Below are 19,873 nucleotides of genomic sequence, written 5' to 3'. Positions count from 1 at the left end.
TGCACAAATTAAAACTTGATAAAATACATCGGACATTACTTTGCTAATTCAGACAAAAAAATAATAATAATGTGCACACATTTTGAAAAAAATAACATTTTCATTTCTTTAGTGTTTTCTTAATAAATGCTTAAAGAATATTAGATTTTTTTATGGTGTCAGAACAGGAAGTGACATCAGTCTCTAATACGCAGCAGACAAAAGACTCACCTGGTGAGAAACACATCAAATAAACCCTTTAAGAGAAACAAACTGTGAATTTCACGAAGGTAGAGTAAAAATTCATTTAACGCAGGCAGAAGGAGATTAGCTGTAGTTTGAAATTAACCACAAAGTGCACCAGTATGGGATTATGAGATTTTCACAGGATAGACGTCTCACACATGAACACCCACTCGGTCAGATTTGTGAAGGAGCTGTGATTGAAGCTGCCGGCTAAATTAAGAGGAAAGAGAGATTAGAGGCTTAAAGGAAATCAAGCCAAGGCTGTTGTTCCCGTTTGGCTGTTTGAAATTAAACTGAATACTGAATAAATCTAGGTGCCGTACTTCTGAGGGAATCGGTCCCACCGGTGATGCAAATTAGCCTCCATATTCACACAATAATCAGATGATGTGTTGCTTTGTTGGAGCCTGAGCGTGCAGTTGGTGCTGGTTTGGGAGCACAGAGCATTCTGTGTCTGAGAATAAAGAATTCATTCGTGGTTTTGCAGCCTGTGGTACGATCGTGAAGTCAGGAATGAGTCTCAGTTTGGTGATAAGTTCCCTACCGGATTAGGGATCTTCATAAAAAAAATAAAATAAAATAAAATAAAAATGCTCTGTGTAGTTAGAGAAACATTCAGACCAAATTTCTGCTTCCTGCAGGTCTTTCTTCACTCTGCCTGAAAAGCCAGAGTGTTAAGATTCATCTGTCTGCTCTCGCTGTCCGTTTCATCAGTGTCAAAATGTTTGTGTTCACAAGTCTTACGTTGCTTTATGAAAATATCCACAGCCCTTGAACTTACCCTCATTTTCCCCACACAAACCTTAATGACTTATTTGGCTTTTCTCTGATAAACTAACACAAAACATTGCATAATTATGAAGTGGTGGCGTTCACAAACAAATGTTCAGAAACTCACTTATGCTACATCTGAAACAAATACACATCAAGAAACCAACACTGCTGCCCATTCCAGCTGAAGCTCAGTCGTGTCAGACGAAGAGTATTTGTGAAATCACAATAATCATTTTTCATGTCGACCGAAAAGACTCAATTTTCTCTCCTTTGACAGAAACATTCTTCCACCTGAGCTGTGGGTGTCTGCAGCTCATCCAGAGTCACTATGATCCTATTGGCTGCTTCTGATGATTCTCACCTGGCTTGTCAGTCTAGATGGGCGTTCGTATCTCTGGATGTTTGCAGTTTTCTTTGGTGGATTGAGCTGTGATGGATGACACATTCAAAGCAGGACTATTGCCTCACATATAGCTCTACTAATTACAAACTTATTGAAGTTGGTTGCACAAGATTTAACTGATATGTATCATAGCCAGAAAATAAAAACAATCCCCCCCCCCCTCTAAGTGATCATGCATTGCTTTGTATTAGCCTCTCAAATTAAAAGCCAAATAAAAGACACTGGAATTTGCGGCTGTAGCATCATAAAGTTCAAGGACTATGAATTTTTCCAAGGTACTGTATGGGGTTTCTAATTCTGAATAAAGATGCTGTGACGTTTTTACAGCGTTGTTACCTAAAGTGATTCTCCCTGGACTGATGTAAGAGTGGGGAACATGAGAAAGCTTTGAGCAGAATCGATTCAGTCAAGTACTCTCAGAGTGAAGATCTGAGGAGAGAATTATCCATGCACCATTTCCTACCCGGATCCTGTTTGGAAAAAATAAATAAATAAATAAATAAATAAAATCCTGCAGCTCCAGCCTGCTGGTAGCTTTCATCCAACAATAAGGAACACACTCGGTGTGAAGTGTGATGTGATTTATTCCTGGTGGTAATTCCTCCACATCTGAATATGTTTAATTCCTGTCAAACTTAGAAGAGTGAAGCAGAAAATAAGGGAAAAAATGCTGACGCTGTACAGAATTTTCCAGAACCACCCTGAACTCAGATGGATGTCCTGGGGTCCTAAAAGCTGCCACAGAGTTTAAGTCCATTGTGACCGCTATTTCTTATGATGAAATGATCAGAATAACACAAAAATTATATAAAAAAACAAAAAAAACATCTGACAAAGTGCATTGTATTCTTGCCCTCAGAGTACACTCCTCCTCCTCCTGTGTTCCCCACCCGAGTTCTCCGGAATAATATAGGACAACTCCCCCATTCCCTCCCATTCCCACACGCAGGGTCGCCATCATCCAATGGCAAACACGCATTTTTTTTTTTTTTATGAAGCTATCCCTTCCGAGCCAATCCCCGTCGCTCCAGTGATCCCTGTAAACCGGATGCCCTTCCTTCCGGCCCCTCAAACGCAGCGTAATCTGTGGATCAGGGGAGGCAGACGCACACAGGCGGTGTGGACTTGGGCTCCGATGGAGGTGATGAGGATGGAAAAAAACAAAAAGAAGAAGAAGAAGAAATAGCGTCAGTCCCCGCCACCTCGACTGGAAGGTGAATCCCGATCAAAAGATGAAGGGAAAACACTGTGAGTATGCCATCGTCACAAAGAATGCAACACAGAAGAGCAGATAGATGTTGTTTTGTTGGAGGAAAAGGTCCGCGGAAACTGATGTGATACTTAGAAATAGATTTTGCGTATTTGATGTGTGTAATGGGGGGTATGAACGCTTTGGATGTGCGCGTAAAACGAAGGTGAAACTCCGTCTGGGTTTGGCGCTCAGCGCTCCGACCAGGCGGTAAGCGCATGTGAATTTTGTTCCACATCCTATTCTGATTTCTTCTACAGTCTCACCCAAGAAACGTGAACACGCTTTTGTCCGCTTCAACTTTTTTTTTCTTCCCAAAAGGAATGCACATGGACCTCCGATTATTTCCAAGATTAGCCAAGATTTCGTTTATTAACAAAGTTTTTTTTCTTTCTTTTTTTTTTTTTAACTTACGTGTTTTACCAGCTCCAGCAGCTCACCAGTTCCTATCCGAGGCTCCCCAGTAATCTAACTTTGATTCATTCCTCTCACCAGACAGCGACCTTGTTCCCTTTATTTGGTGAAGACAGATAAATGGTGGTTATATATAAATATATATTTTTTCCCTTACCTCCCCCCCCTCCCAACTGAACAATGCGCACCAGCTTTGTGCGGGCCATCTGTCATCATATCGACATTACAGCAACCCCCTTATGCACCCCGCCAACCCCACCCCAAAGACACCTGAAGAGCTCAAAAAACAGACAGCGCTCATTCACAGCCACCACCCGTCTCCCTTTCTCTCTCTCTCCATCCGTGAGCCCTGACTCATTATGCGATCTTGTCTGGCGTGGATGCGTGCGTAAAAGCAGACGGAAAGCCCAGAATAGCCGTTTCATCGGAGCAAAGTGGGGCGGATGAAAGCATGAAGAGATAAATCACAAATAAATCACTCGCAGACCCATTCTTCCAACAAGAAATTTTTTTTTGGAAGAGCGCGAACAGGATTAGGAGCATGATTTTTTTTTTTTTTTTGCACATCTTGAATTCTCGGAAACGCTCTCTGCGCATCTGACTTCCTCCCGGAATTGGAGCCTTCGGCACATTGTTAAAAAGAGAGAGAGAGAGAGAGAGAAGAAGACGAAGAAGAAGAAGAAGAAAAAAGCCAGACTGCCATTTTCAGGATGGGCACTCAGAGAGGATGCATCCACTCTAAATAAACATACTTCAATCTGACGCGCTGAGGCTTGAGGGGAAACTGGCTCACTGTAATGCAGCTGAGACATTATTTTTGTTGCTGTTAAAATTATTCATCTTAGGCTCTCACTGTGCAATGCCAAGCACTAATATGCTCTAAGGTTAATGAGGCAGTCTCCATTAATTCTTCTGCCATCTGGATACATTAGATCTAGTTGCTTAGAGCTTGCACCAACAATGAAATGTGCTGTGAGTTCCTGAAAAAAAAAAGTCAATTTCATACTTTTGAAGTCAGTTTGCTTTAAAAGAAATTGTCTACCAACATCTGTCTATGTAAATGAACAGTTCTGATTGAAGCCGGCCCAAGGTATAGCAAACTTAGCTGCTGCTCAAGAAGAATGGCTGTGAAGGGACATTTCATATTTAGCAGGTGTCAGTTTGTATCCTCATCTTGTATCTGCTTAATTTACAGAAATGTTATTCATAGTCTACTGTAAGGAGATACGAACATCTGACTCCAAGAAGTGATATGTATCATCACTCGGAGTCGCTTTTTCTTTAATCAGGAGTGACTCATTCAAGCATTTTATAAATACCCATCCATCCATGCATCCATCCATCCATCCATCCATCCATCCATCCATCCATCCATCCATCCATCCATCCATCCATCCAGCCAGCCAGCCAGCCAGCCAGCCAGCCAGCCAGCCAGCCAGCCAGCCAGCCAGCCAGCCAGCCAGCCAGCCAGCCAGCCAGCCAGCCCTGGACAGGCCGCCAGTCTGTCGCAGTTTCTAAATACCCATTTCCGCAATACCTCAAAATATTAAAATAGCAAGAGAAACAAATGTATGTGCGCTGTTCTATTCTAAGAGGAAGGGGCGGTTTGAGGTAATTAAAACGGGGGAACAAATTAGCAACAAGCTCAGAGAGTTCTGGGCTTCTCATATGGGACGCAACTCACAGAACCTCAAGTTTGAAATGTTTATCGGGAACGAACCATTTGAACTTGTTTCGAAGGTTTAAAGTTGGAAAATTGCTCTTAAATTTGCTCAGGATTCAGACCACCTGACAAATAATACATGTATTGAAGAAATCTTTACAGTTTTATAGTAACTACCGATAATTAAATGACAGTTTTCATGTTTACTTGTTAGCACACCTAGTTGAGCTGGTTAAATCTTCGCTGAGTTTGCATTGAAACACCAACATCCTGCACATGCCTGAAACACCAAACGGCTCATTTAAAGCTATAACATCGCTACCGCAATTTTTAGTTATTTCAATAAATCATGTGTGATGAATGACGTGAGGGTCGAGCAGAACACATCCTGTGAAATAATCAGTTACGTCACGTGAAATAAAAACCTCTTAATTTGACAGGACATAAGAGATATTATTAGTTGCATCAAGTCAAGCCTCTAATCAAATTCTGCTCGGGGGCCCAGTACCATCTTGGGCCGCCACTGGTCCTGATGTGATCCAGACCGATGGGTTTCCACTTACGTCCCTCTCAGGGCCGAGTTACACATAAATCAGTTTAGCTTTCTTCCTTCTGAAGAAGGAAAGAAAGAAAGAAAGAAAGAAAGAAAGAAAGGAAGAAAAAAATAGAAGGGCTGCAGCCTGCAGAGCAGCAAATGTCAGAGTGGATTTCTGTTTAATTCGGTCCCCAGTTGATCGGCGTCATCGGGGAGGAGTGAGCAGTCAGTGGCTTTTCCTGCCGCTGTCAGGCTGGACGGGAGTCGGTTGGATGCCTGCCTATCTCATCTCCAGCTGAAGCTATGATCATCATTCCTGCGTAATTCAAAATATGATGAGGTTCCTCAGCTGCAACCAGCGGTCTCGTCTGCCTGTTTTTTTGGGGGGGGTTTTACGTAGGAGACGCGCCTGCGAATCGCTGCTGCTGCTCCTCAACTCATCAAAACTAAGATACGCTTTAGTTAGATTAGTGTAAATAAAATGCTAGCATCTTTTAGTCTCATTCACAAGACATTTATTGCAAATTTAGAATTTATTTAAAGGAAATACCACATGTAAGCAGTTCACTTATTACTTTTTTTGTAATGATCTATATTTCTGGAGAAAAAAAAAAGTTATCAAGACTGCTATAGCTTTAAAACGGTGGAAAATGTCTTTCAAATTGCTTTTTATGGGGTGAAATCTCTTAATGCTTCCCAGAGGAAGCGTTAGAGAGACTGAGGTTTTTTTTTTCCAGTAAGGAGCAGAGAGAAATTATGGCTCTCTAGTCTCTGTTGCTGTGCACTGCTAATCAGCTGGGTGAAAAGTGGCAACAATATTTCCCTTGTTTTTAAGAAAGACACAATTAGCTGTTTGGAAACATTTTGCATCAGAAACATGTGCAGTCTTGTCATGGAAACTAAAAAAAAAATCGAAATTATTATGTTTTTTGCTTCACAGTCTCATCTTACCTTCAGTAAGTTTTTAAGAGTTCACTCAGCTCTGTATTTGGAACATCTATTCTCTGTTAAAATAAAAATAAAAAAACACCCATTATGTCTTCAAAACATTTCCGCTAAGGATCTAAATTGAAAAGAGAACAATAACAGCTGCATGGCAGCATATTAGTGCACCAAGATCTCAAACAGAAAAGCTATAAAAATTGCTAAATTGTCCTCTGATGGGAGAAAGTCCCTGAGAGACCGCATTGGAATTGGGGTATGTAGCTCTGTCCCTTCTAAACCTGCAGTGTGAGAACTCTGCGCACTGCATGTTAGCTGGCTGAAAGAAGATCCATAATTTTGTCTCACTTTCATTAAAGAAAAACGCAACTAATCTGAACCATTTCCGGCTGCAAAAATGAGACGGTCGTTATGTGGAAGCTGAAAATCAAAATGACCGAATTTAGCGGGTGCTTATTCTGTGTTTTTTTTCTCACGTCCAGGTATTAAAATTAAATTTAAAAAACATGTTACAGATTATAGCAGCTGAAATAATCAATATTTCGTTTTTATCTCTGCTGCTGATCTGTTTCAAATATAATTAGCCCACATTATGCAATTTAGTTTCATACGTTTGTGTTATTTTCAGATCCTTGGCAGTTGATCTTGCCCTTGTTTCCTTTCCCCTTATACTTTTTGTTTTTTGCTTATGCATCCCAAGGAGCGAGTCGTATAATTTGTATCCACATGTGCGGGTTAAATGGCTGTTAGAGGCCTGAATGAGTCCACGGCAGTAGCAGCAACCGGAGTGGGAGTCGGTGTGTGTTTGTGCTTCCCTGTGCAGCCAAGGGTAAATGGAAAGGTTAGGTAATGGAGACCCCTGGCCCCCGCCTCGGGCATTGCGACATACAGCCTATCTAGATGAGTGGTTGACCTCTGACCTCTCGTCTAGCCGAGGGCCCGGGTCTACGCGGGTCAAGCCAGGTGGCTTTCAAGAGCCTATTGGCCCGTTTAGAAGCACATGGCGTTTGAACTCGATGCACTTTAGAGCCAAACACACACTTTGGGTTAATTAGGAAACTCTTGGAAAGGATGTTTGTGCATTTGTACTTGAGAGGGAGAGTTAGGAAAGAATCTGGTCTGTGTGTGTAGCAGTTTTAATAATGCAAAACTCTTGTTGGAAATGTGCAAAATCCCTGTCGCTACAAGACGCGTTTTCTGTGTCAGCATCGATGTTCGCTTATTAAAGCTCCGGTGTTCCTGCTTTTAATTGCAAAATGCTCCAACGCCGGAGCTGGCCCCGGCCTGGTCGCAGCTGAGAGAAACAGCCTGTCTCCATTCTGTCACAACATGCTTTCTTATTGTATCACCCGCGCTAGACACTCCCCGTGGAAATTTTGGAATCTTTCCCATTGTCCCCGAAGGAAAGGGGGGGAGGTGGGCTTTCATATGGAAGCGGGGAACGCCAGGAAATGACAGGCATTCTTTGTGGACAATTTGAAAATAAACTTGTGGGTCTTTGCCTCTCTCCCTACAGCTGAGCAAAGACTATAAATTAGAGGAGAGAATTGGAAGATTAACAACTCCTTTGTGGCGTTTTTCACTTTCTTATATTTTCTGCTGCAGTCGGTTCTCAAAGTGTGTTTTTCTATTGAGCGCACCTGAAAGACGGGCCCTCGGAGCCCGAAGCTTAAAGGGGCTTTCATCGAGAGCTTTTCACTCTTTTCGCCGCAGGTTTCTGAATGGATGCATTCTTCATTTTCCTCCTTATTTATCCTGTTTTCGCCTTGCCTTCCCCCCTCCACCCACCCCGACTTTAAACTCAACCCTTCTGCTGGAACTTTGCTTTATGAGGTGTGACACTGAGGTCCGGTTGTCGGGACAGTCTGCGTGGACTGAAACGTACGGCCTTTACACGTGCCCCGCTTCGAGAATGGCTTCAATTTACCTCAGCCGTTTACGTTTACTCAGATGCAGGAACTCCCCTTTTTCTGCTGAGCTGGCATAAAAGTGCAAAATAGGGTGGAAGAAAGCGAGAGAGAGATAAAAAGAGAACCGCTTTGTTTAGCCTTACAGGCTCTTACAGCTGCACACGGAGTGAGCACGTTTATAAGAGAACAGGTGCAAAAATAAAAGAACTGTGTATGTTTAAAGTTAGATATTTCTACAGTCGTTATACGTTCAGAGCAGGCGAAGCCTGATGTCAGATTGCGACTACGTGAATTAAAAAAAAACGTGGAATGTAATCTATTGCTTTCATTTTAAACAGAAAAGCAACAAATATTTCTAACAGTTTCTAAAATATTATTATTATTATTATTATTATTATTATTATTATTATTATTATTATTATTATTATTATTATTAAAGTGACGACATTCATGTGTTGTTTTACCAGTAATATTTCTGTCCAGTCAAATGAATCAATGTCAAAAGCGAGGAAAGACAGCGGCGCTTTTTTCAGCCAGTTGACCGGCAGTGCACAACATGAAGGGGAGGAGCAACTGAAAACCTCAGCAGTCCTGATGGCTATCATCACTCCCAAATCCTGAAATTTAGATCAGGGGCATTTTTAAAGTTTTCATTTGGGTTTCTGTCTTTAAACCAGCTAACCTGCTTCACAGCTTTGGGGAGCGGCAGCTTTGGTTACTCTACGGCCTGCAAAGACGCAGGAAATTTCTCCAGCATTTCAAAATGTCTTCCAACTTAAAATTCAAGACAGTAGGATATAAACGTTTTGCAGTTGTTAAAGTGTAGCTGTTAAAAACATCAGCATACCTTGATACCTGTAGCTAGCTTATATCTAGCTACATACCTAGCTACAGGTATCAACATGATTATTCTTCTAAGAAAAAAAAACAACAACAAAAAAAGCATTTTTATAGTTTGTAAGCATGAGAGGAATATGGTTTCTTTAACCCAGCTGAACAGCAGTATGAAGCAGCAGTGCACTATTCTATGCTCGGTACAAAAATATATCTTTTTTTTTCAGGAACCTCATTCAAAAGACTTTAATTTGTAGGATCGGCATGACCAGAAGTTTTCGTAGTTTTGGTAACCGCCCTGAACCGAAGTTTTCTCATCTCTCTGCACCAGCTGTTTATAGTTCTGTCCCAACTCCAGCAAAAAATCTCACACCTTATGCCCCCCGCCCTCCTTCTCTGTTTCTGCCACTCTTCCTCCTCTTCCCCTTGTTGTTTTTCCCAACAGGCCAGGGGTAGTTCCCTGGTATTTGACCAGTGTAGCGTAGCCGGGAGGCCGGTTTTTCTGTCCCCGGTGAGACAAAGGCAGCATGCCTGAAGGAGAAGGATGAAAGGAAACGGGGCCGTGCAGCCACTCCTGTTTACAATGGGAAACGTCCTTAGTGAGGCTGTAGAGCAAATAACCACAATCTCTCCTCTTTTTTTGTTGTTGTTGTTTTTTTCGTTTGTTTGTTTTTTTTGAACAAGCGCTGAGACTGTGAGAGTGTGTCTCCAGCCCCTTTGTTGGAGAATCACTGCTGCCGATGTACAAACCGCACTGATCTGAGTCCTGTGCAAGCAAGGGGAGAAGAGGGGGTATTCTTTACATCTGAAGAGTGAATATCAGCTTTCTCTCCCTTACACCTGTTTAGTCTGGGCCGACAGATGGTGCCTCACTTTTTAAATACAGTTCCCATATTGAGGTGCTGCAGCTTTAGACTGAGAATAGCAGAGTGGAAATTTATGAGGCTAATGTAAAACTAGAAATGTAATAGATGTGTATTTTTTTTGTTAGCAATGTAAATAATGATGGAGCGATCAGGTGGATTTACACGTGTATTTTTACATTATGAAGTCATACAAAATTTACTTGAGCAGAAGATTACTTAGACGAATTGTTACTATATTTACAACAAAGACTCAGAAGCCCAATGAAAACGCATAAAAATGAACGTCAGTGTATGTAATTAAAATGAACGTCAGTGTATGTAATTAAAAACAGGAAACATTTAAAACAGAGGATTCAGAATGACACATATCTTATCGCCACAATGGTTATAAATGTCTATAATTAAAGAGACAGATTGTTATGAGATTATGTACAGATTAAGTGTGGGGTAAATTAATGTGGGACAAGTATTGTAAGAAGACATTTCACATTTGTCTTTATTATATCATAATACACTGGCTTGGCTTGGTCATTTTCAAGACATTAAAATTCCTTTTCACGTATCTCATCCCGATTATTTTATGTCCCAATTTACTCAAATTTGAAAACATTTTTCGCCAAGATATTGTAAAGGTTTAGATTCCTGTTTTCATCAGGCAAAATTGTCATAAAGAGTCATATACCATAATATATGTTGTTATATATTGATATCTGCTCATACTGGAACCTGAGCAGATAGCCTGACCAATGCGCCAGCTAAGTTCGTTTTGTTGGACTCCCTCTGTTACTCTAAGAAGAACGTTAAAATCAAAATAATGCAGGAATATTACATGCAACACTATTATAACTCTTTTAATCAAAATGTTGCATATTTGATTTATTTCTGTTTTAAGTAAATCACATCATGTTAAATGCATTTTCATCTTGCATTTGCTTTGTTAAAACTGTTAGTCCATTAGACTCCCGTACTGCCTATCTTACACTAATTCGTTATTGCTTATCCCCTCAATTTCAGAGTCGCAATATTACAATTAAAGATAAGCAATTATTTTGCACATCCTTAAATGCGTACAGATATCTCGGCCTGGCCACAACATGCTCATGTTTTCTGTCTCTTCTGCAAATCATATCCCAGCTGGCTCTGGTCCACTGGCAGCATCTCGGACAGGGGGAGGGAGCAGAAGCTGCAGGAGACTTTTATGGTTCCAGCTCCAGAGGCAACCTGCTCACAGGCACCTCTCTGCTGGCACTCGTTTATGACATCATAAATCCCCTCCCCTCCATTTTCTCTGACCAGCTCTAGGTGGGTACGTAGAAGGTACCTGTCCGTTTGTCTGGCTCCCTCGTCAGATTCATCACGCTGCTGGTGATTTCCTGCACAGGCAGGTTCTCAGACCATCTAAAGACGCTCAGATCCTCAGGGTTAACCAGTAGAAACAACTGTTTGAATGACGAGTGACGGAGGGGTTTTCCAGCAATTTTCATTTTCAACAAGGATATTTTCCTCTTTGACTTACAGGCGAGAGTCGGCGTAACGCGATAGGAACTTTGTATCCGCGCACACTTGAGCCCATCAACGACAGCTCGGTCCTAGACGTGTCGATGCCTTTTGTTTGCGGAAATTTTGGGGAACGAAGGGCAGAAAAAACGGGATTAGAGAAAGAAAAAGAAAATTTTGGGGGGGGCGGGGGGTAAAGGGAGACGCGTCAGGAACCTTCATCGCTCACATTCATTTGACGCTCTGCACCGCTGGCCCCAGGGAGGCTGGAACAATAGACGCACCAGCATGACAACATTCCTTAAGGTTAAAAAGGGCAGGGGTCACCCGGTGACCCCACCCTGCCAATCAGTGGCAGGGCACTAACTCAGTGCCTCTTTTGCTTTATGTCTTTGCACTTGTTGAACAGACTCTGCACCTTGTGTTACAACGTGCCCTTTGCTCTCTAATAGACTAAGACGGCCCGGATCACTTTTAGTCGTCTAATGCGTTTTAAATCAGTTTTAGTCTACATGGTAAGAGCTGGACCAGTGCAATCGGCCAGACATTGGAAAGATTGGAGTCAACTTGATTGATTTTGATTCTTGTACGTTTTAAATAATAATAAAAAAAAAATCAGATTTTTTTTTCCTACTCGTTCAATGCATCAATACTACAAAGAACAACCATTTTTGACGTCTAAGTACACTGAAACACTTTTGCTCCAACTGGGGAAAATGTCATAATTTCTCCATTTTTGTTGGATTCGAAGCTCCTACCTCCATCAAACAATCAGCTGAATGTTTTTTTTTTTTTCTGCGTTGTGCATTATAGTTACCAGGAAAAACCAATGGGAATCGGTCTAAATGGGATCCAGCAGGTCAAAGATCAAAGGGGGGCAGGGGAGGAATGGGCAAGTTCAAGAAAAAAAAATCTGGTCTGCTCAAAATAGCAGTTCAAACTTTCAGGGAAGAGTGCATTTACTTACAGCATAAAACTGAGAAAAAGTATGCTAGGTGCAGAAGAATGTGCACGTTCACAGGCTTGGCAGTATATTTCCTAAATAGCGTCTGCAGCTTATACTGAATACAATAACCCAACCAGATGTTTCGCAAAGCCAGATCTAAATGTGGTAGAAAAGACCCACCACAGAGCAGCATGGCTGTAATTATTGGACATATTTAAAGAACAGATGCATGCCTGTTTATATTATTATCCCACCAGGGTCAATGATTAATCCAACAAGAGAACTCTGGGTCTTAAATGCTGTATTTTATTTTATTTTTTTTCCAAATCCTATATAAAAACTTCATGTTCATTTCACTACAGCACATTTCCAGTGAAGGCTTGGCAGCTATTAAAATGGAGCATATGTATGTGTAGGCATAGCGCTGCTTGAGAGAGCCCTACAGGCAGACTGCGGGTCTGTTAGTAATTACGAGTGAACGTACAGTATACACTGCAGTGGACATTAAAGTCCACATCGGACCACCCCAGAGAGACACCACTGGCACTTCCTCTGCCAACTTCCTTTGCTCGGCCTCGAGGGGAGCCTGCTCTGGGGTTTCCGGGGGATTCACCGAACGTTAATTGCCCTTCGAAGAGAGAGAAATTTCTGTAGGTTCACAGAAAAGGATGTTTTCTTGTTGTTTTTGAAAAAAATCGAGTTTTCTGTCTCGCGTATTTCGCTCTTACGTCTGCTCCGCTTTTCCTCCAAAGCGTTATCTCTTCAGTTGCCACATTTTTAGCTCGCGTCACACTCGTTTTGGATCATTCTTGGTGGGGCAGTGGTGCCCCCCCAACCCCTCCCGACCAACCTAACCTCTGCCCGTAAAGACCGCAAATCCACAGCATTTCATCCCGCACAATAAATCCGCTTACAGTCGAGAAAAGGAGACAGCGCTCTCTATTAGTCTGCATTTAGAAATGAAAGCCTATCTGGCTGCAGCTGTGGAGGTTCTCCAACGATGGGGACGTTTATTGTCAGGAACAAATAGAGGCCTTTTTATTTTGTCTAGCAGCTGACGCCTCTCCCCACCCACTCCTCTAAAACCGCTTTTGTCAGTAATGTAGAGTGGGCTGCTCAGGCAAGACCGAGAGACCATGAGAGTTTCCGAGAAGGGGAAAAAAAAAAAAAAAAAAAAAAAATGAAGCACGGGGTTCGCTGGTGATAGACTTGAGGGGGGAAAGAGCCGGCTGTTTGCCATATGGGATAATTATCTGCTATTTTAAAAGATTATCTCGCCCATAAGTATGGTGTTTAAATGTATATCAGAAGGTATATATTAATATATGTGTGTGTGTGTGTGTGTGTGTGTGTGTGTGTGTGTGTGTGTGTGTGTGTGTGTGTGTGTGTGTGTGTGATTTGAGCTCTGGTTTTTAACCTCCATGTAATGCGGAGACTCTTTGCCCCCCCCCCTTCTCTCCTCTTAAACTGTGTTAGCCATGATCTGCCCCCCTAACCTCTCTAACCTCAATCCCTTCCTCCTCTGTAAGCCCCTCCTGCACACGCACACACACACGCACACACACTCATATATACCCAGGCAGTCTCTCCCCACAAAAGAAATATTCAGCTGTAGAGAGGGGGTCCCTTCAGAGGGCGCGACATTGAACTGGGATTGGGGCGCGGGGGGATTAAGAAGAAATGGATGGCTGACACTGGGGTTGCCATGGCAAAGCCCTCTTTTCCCCTCTCCGCCGACCCTCTGCCTATTTTTCATTTCGCGTCTCATTGTGGGGCTAGGTGTAAGTGTGTGCGCGCTTGTGACTGTGATGGAGTGGGGAAGATGTAATAAGGCATATGATTTTGGTCTCTTATCTGAGGCCCCGGCGGAACAGACACGTCCACCTCGGGGGTACGCAGTCAAGAAAGTATGTTTACAAGGGGCCTGTGAATATCGTACTGTATTTCCTTGAGATTATTTACAAACCAGCCGGTGTTTTCCCCTTTCCGAGGGTGTTGCACGTCTGCAGACAAAAGCGTGAAAGAACGCAGAGGCCGTAAATCAAAGACCCTGCACACTCGCAAGACAAAAAACCATTTTGTCTGTTTTATTGCTTTCTGAATTACAGCTCCAATGATGTGACACATTAGTCATCCATTGTAGCCGGTGTCTTATCACGCCACAGCGCTACCTCCCGTACCCCGCCAGAGTAATGGATGCAGGTCTGGCTTGCATAATGACATCAGCAGCCTGGAGCTGATGAAATAAGGCGATGGATGACCGTAGATCAGCATTTGTCATTCTGATGTCAGTCCGCCTCCCCCTTCACGCAGCCAGCAGTGGTGAGACGACACTGCCGAGAGTTGTTTGGCCCTGCTCCTGACAATGGCAGCTCCTGGTCTGAGAAGGGGCCACGCCGCAGAGGGGGTCCGAAAGAAGCTGGGCCGCACAGTTGGACGTCGGTATTGTTCTCTGTGCTGGATGTCCACGGATTTGAAAATGGCTCAGTAACCATTAGCGGAGCGATGTCAGACTAAAGTAGGGGTTGTCAGGATGACAAAAAAAAAAAACAGCAGTTCTTACTTTTTGTAGTTTTTTAGAAACTTTTTGAATTTAAAGGTCAGTTCACTCAAAGAACACAATGCTAGTTTAAAATGGTAAAGAAGGATAAGGAGTTTTGTTCCAGAAAGGTTGCCAACTGCATCCACTTATAAAGGAGATACTTTATGATGACAAAAAAATAATACTCTAATATTATTTCAATCAATTAATTTGTTTTCCCATATTAATCGATAGGAATAATATTAATGTTTTATACTGGCCTCACTTGAATCTGATAGACAATCTGTAGAGCAACCTAAAGATTAGGGCCATGGTGCAGAGGGAGCTCATCTAGAAAACGAAATAAAACACCAGAGGAAACGTGCAAAAGGATGATTGTTAGAATGCAAGTAATTTTTTCCCCCATTTGTTAAGAAGTATATAAATAATTTGAAGCAAATTTTTAGATAATTTTATCATGTTTTGAGGGAATGTGTCCACCGTTTCTTAGCAGAGACTAACTTTGCAACAACTAAAAATCTAAATGTGCCGGTGGTGTGAATACTTTTGGGCCCGTCTTTTACACTAACCTGGATGCTTTGGAAAAAGTAGATTTTCTGCTTTGTTTCACTTTTCAAATTGGAGATTCGTACGGATCAGGTATCTGAGGATGACGTAGCAAAACCCTGACACAAGAGGTCACTCTGTAAACCCTGACTTTTAATTTCTGTGCCACAAACCACATAAACACTCAAGCTGTTTTTATGGGATCTGAAATCTTTCTCCCTTTGTCCTGACTCTGTTTCGTTTAAAGTTCAAACGTAAGCTGGAGAAGTGAAGTAAACGGCAACACGAGCAAAAACATAATCTAAGATTGTTTTGGAAAAAACCTCTGACCCCATCACAGCTTTAGCCATGTTCAGGCTTTTCCTTTTGCCGGCGTGTCATCGCTAACCGTCTCATATTCGTGTGTGTTTCAGATGCTGCTGCAGCGCGTTTTTAACCCCGAAGAAGAAAGACTTCAGTTTCTGGTGATTACAAGATGGTAATCTGCAATAAAGCAGATTCTCAAAGCTCATATCCGAGCTTAAACGCACCTCGTTATACTCTGTGTGTATAACATGATCAGAACTGTCAGTGCCCCAAGGACAGGACACTCTCTGCCACTGTCTTGTGTCATTATATCCCCCCTGTTGTGCAACCTGACCTCTTTGGTCTTGCCCGAGTCTCTATCCTCCTCCTCCTCCTCCTCTTCTTCTTCCTCCTCTTCCTCCTCTGCGCCCTGCCTTCTCTGTCACATCGGCTCAGGGTCAGGGCCGCCGCCCCGCCTGCCTCGGCGAACATTCAACGCTGTCGGTGAGTTTGGTTTGAGTAGCACATAAACCATCGACCGTTGACTGTGCCCCGTGGCTCGCTCTGGCGATGTCAAATCGGAGCAAAAAACGGAAAAAAAAAATGGGGTGGGGGAGAAGACCAAAAAACGAACAAAAGGGCAAGTGGGCGCCACATGCAAATGCAGAGATGGAAACCACATGCGCACATGCTCATAAGTGCCACTTTGTGTTCGCTGTACCCAAAGACCAAAGGTCACAATCAACATTCATTGCTGTCGCTGGGTTGGACTCTGTAAGAAAGCTCACTGAACAATGAGTGCAACTGTGGCCCAGATCTGCCTGACTCGCGTCTCAGCCAATCAGACGACCGGATGTGAAGCACTCTGATTTCTTTATTTATGTACTTCTTGTTTTTCACTTCTATTTTTTCCCCTCTCTTCCTCTCTCTCCAGTGCCGGGAGTTTTCAGAGGAGGAAGGCAGAGAGATAGGCGGCACAAATAGACTTCTGGCTGCCTGCTTGTCCTCAGCCTCCTCTTCTCTCCTCTAATTGATGGTTATGTGTGCAGCATGGGGGAAGGAAGCCGAGTGAATGTGTAATCATTTGGAGTCTCTTCTCCTTTAGATGTTTCATCCCTCTCTTTTTTGTTTGTCTAATTATACGCTGAGCTCAGTTAACTGTGTGTCTGCGCTGGCAGGGAAGGCAGATTTGCGAAAAAGGGAGGACAATTGAGGGGAAAAAGGAAGATTACAGCTTTAGAAAAAAGAAATAGATTTAGTTTTGAGTTTATTTTTCATAATAATTCTCCTGGTGCCCATGCAAATGTGTTTGAATAAAAGCAATTTTGCAACGTAAGAGAAAGAGTATTTCCACCTTTTTGATAAAAGATGCCTCGTTATCTGTATTTAAACGTCTTGGAGTTCTACCTACCAGTCCCAGAGTGCAAGTGCTCTCTACGTTAAAGGACGCGTCTGCTCGTCTCAGGGTGTAATATGTTATTTTACTTCAACACTGACGCTAACGCTCTCGTGGGGAAACATAAAGTCAATAACCCTGTCTCTCTTCACAGTCTGTGACCCACCTTATTGCTGCCGTCTGTGAAACCTCTCACTGTCCTGTATCAGTTATTCACACGCCGCTGAAACCAAATGTACACACACTCTGTTGAAAAAGATGAAACCTTTATTTCTCTCAGTTTGAAAAGCAACAACAAAGAGAAAATTGCAAAATTTAATTCTTCTTATCATTATTATTTTTTTTTAACTTTGGTGGATTTCTGGCCCATGTGGTGTAACTCAGTCAGGTTTGCAGGCTGAGATCAGAACTTTATGATGGCCACAACAAATTAAACTGCTTTGTAACCAATTTAATGGTGCATTGCCCGTTTTGAGGATCGATTTCGGTCCAAAATATGCCTGGCTAATATATTTAAGATGCCTTTTTCAATATTTCCACTTGAAGTTGTTGCCTCATAACGCTATCTAATTTAGGAAGTGACCAGTTCCTCCTGTAGCAAGCTTCCTCCCACAAGCGTTTCCTTTTTTTTTATTGAAGTGCAATTTAGTTTCATAAGACCATCGGAGATGTCTCCAAAAAATAAAAGTCTTGGTGTCTGAGTGATTTTACAAACTGCAATCTGGCTTTTTACGTTGCTCCTGGAATAATGGCTTCTTCCTCTCTGAGTGGACTTGTGTTACGCTGAATAAAGACAACAATGTTGTCTTTTTTACAATGTTTTCTACTTTTGTTTTTGGGGTTCTTGGCTAGCTTCCTTTGATCGTTCCATGGTGTCAAAAAAGGTAAACTCAAATTGTCTAAAGTTATAGCAATCTGTGTCTAAACTCCTGACTTTGACGAAACCAACAAAAAAAAAACCCTTTAAAAAATTGGAAATTTATCAAAAGGAAACAATTTAGATAATTTTAACTGACCAGGAAGAGTTTGTTTTATTTTTCTGAAGACTGCAGGGGGATAAAATGACTAAACGTCTCTTTACTCAGAGTATGTACATATCTGGTTTTCAGCTGCGTTTGTCGTTTTATTCTCTCAACAACGTTTCTTCAGTGATTTCCTGACTAAGCCAATAAAGTTCAATCCAGAGCAATTTATCAGTGTTTGATGTGTGTTTTTGCCGCCCGAATTACACGATTAAGCCACGCGGAGTATTCTCTCATGTCTCCATCGCTCCTTCTCCAAAGTGCTTTTTCTGTCATTTAGTAACCAAGCTCCATGTCCGTGTCCCCGTCTCCCAAGTCTCCCTGTATTATTCATAGAAAAGCACTCTGTGCAGTGGTGCAGAAGAGTGGAGGTGATGTAACAGCGGCTGGGAGCGACGCTTCGGACTGTCATCTGGGATGAATTCATGCGACAGGCAGAAAATTTCAAGTTGGTTCAGCTTTGTTGACGCTGCCAACAACTATCAAAACGCGGTTGTATTTATTTATTTATTTACTTTTCTTCGTTCTTGGTCCGATTCCTGTGAGATTGTCCCCTTTGATTAAACGTAGAAGGTCACGTTTGGATCGTCTGTCCTCAAGCTAAAAAAGTTTAGGTGTTAGAAGTGAACGAAATGGGGTGGAAAGTTCACATGACGGTTTAATGAAGCGTCACAGTGCGGCAGAAGAATATGAGGGGCCCCTCATAGAAGAACGTTCTCGCAGCAACTTCAAATTTATTTGAAGACGCCACAGGTCTTTGAAGAGCTGTTACTGCCATCTAGTGTTGAGTCTTTTACACGACTTCCTATGTATTTAACAAACGGAAGGAAAAAAAGTAACCTATAATCATTATACCTTATAATTTATTTAGTTTTTTTCCTATATTTTCGAACATCCCAAGACTTTAATTAATTTAAAATGTTCATATTCATACGTCCATTGAAGGGCATTACATGCAATAAAGCTGATGTTAATGGGTTTTTTTTCCACATTATAACACATTTGAATGTATCCCACTGCATTCTCGCTAATATAATTGTGAAGTGCAATGAAAAATTATGGATTTCTAATTTTTCTTTTTTTTACCATCTTAGATCTGAAAAGTGTGATGTGCATTCTGACACAAATATCCTTTAATCTAAACCACTTCATTTTTGCTCTGGTTGTGTGATTCGGGCTATTCTCCTGAAAGGTGAACTTTCACCTCATTTTCAAGTATTTTGAAACTCAGCCGAAATCCCATTAGAATTTCTTTTAGGATTTTCTTCCTGCATTTAGCTCCATCCCTCTTCCTGTCAACATTGATCAGTTCTCGAGTCAGCAGCATCTCCACAGCATGATGCTGCCACCACTGAGTTTCACAGTGGGGCGAGGTGATCTTAGGTTGATGCGCGGCTTTAGAGTTTGGGTTTTCTCTTGGCAATTTTCAATAAATACAAGGTTTGTAGAGTGAACAGTTAGGTTTGGGTTTAATGTATGATGGATAATCAGAGCTCTTTGATGTTTAAAGTTTGGGATATTGTTATTCAAACCAACCTTTAATTTTTTTCCCCTTGGTCTTCATGATGCTTTTTATTTTGCTTTATTATTATGTTTGCTACCTTGGAGGCCTTTTCAGGACAGCTTGGTTTTATACTGAGATTAAATTGAACAAAAATTAAATGTGTAATTTCTGAAGGCAATTTGTCGCAAGGGATTTAATTTCGGGGATTTCAAGTAAAGAGAGGTTGAGACAAGTATGTTTCATGCTGTTCACCTGGGAACAGTTTGCAAATTATGTATCACTTTCCGACCAACACATTGCATTGTGTTGGTCTATCTGTT

At 41.9% G+C, this 19,873-nt stretch overlaps 1 long non-coding RNA gene across 1 annotated transcript; it reads left to right on the top strand.

Annotated features, from left to right (window-relative positions):
• The first annotated feature begins 1,693 nt into the window (after window positions 1-1,693).
• Window positions 1,694-18,216, top strand: LOC106916466 (uncharacterized). The gene is made up of 2 exons (XR_001417990.2): window positions 1,694-2,650; window positions 15,760-18,216. It is a non-coding gene; the product is annotated as an uncharacterized LOC106916466 (long non-coding RNA).
• Window positions 18,217-19,873: the final 1,657 nt, after the last annotated feature.

The sequence above is a fragment of the Poecilia mexicana genome, unplaced genomic scaffold (assembly GCF_051168715.1).
Source record: "Poecilia mexicana isolate PSO_F unplaced genomic scaffold, ASM5116871v1 scaffold_17, whole genome shotgun sequence".
NCBI lineage: Eukaryota > Metazoa > Chordata > Actinopteri > Cyprinodontiformes > Poeciliidae > Poecilia > Poecilia mexicana.
The sequence above is the reverse complement of the archived record's forward strand: the minus strand, read 5'-3'. Positions and strand labels throughout refer to the sequence as shown.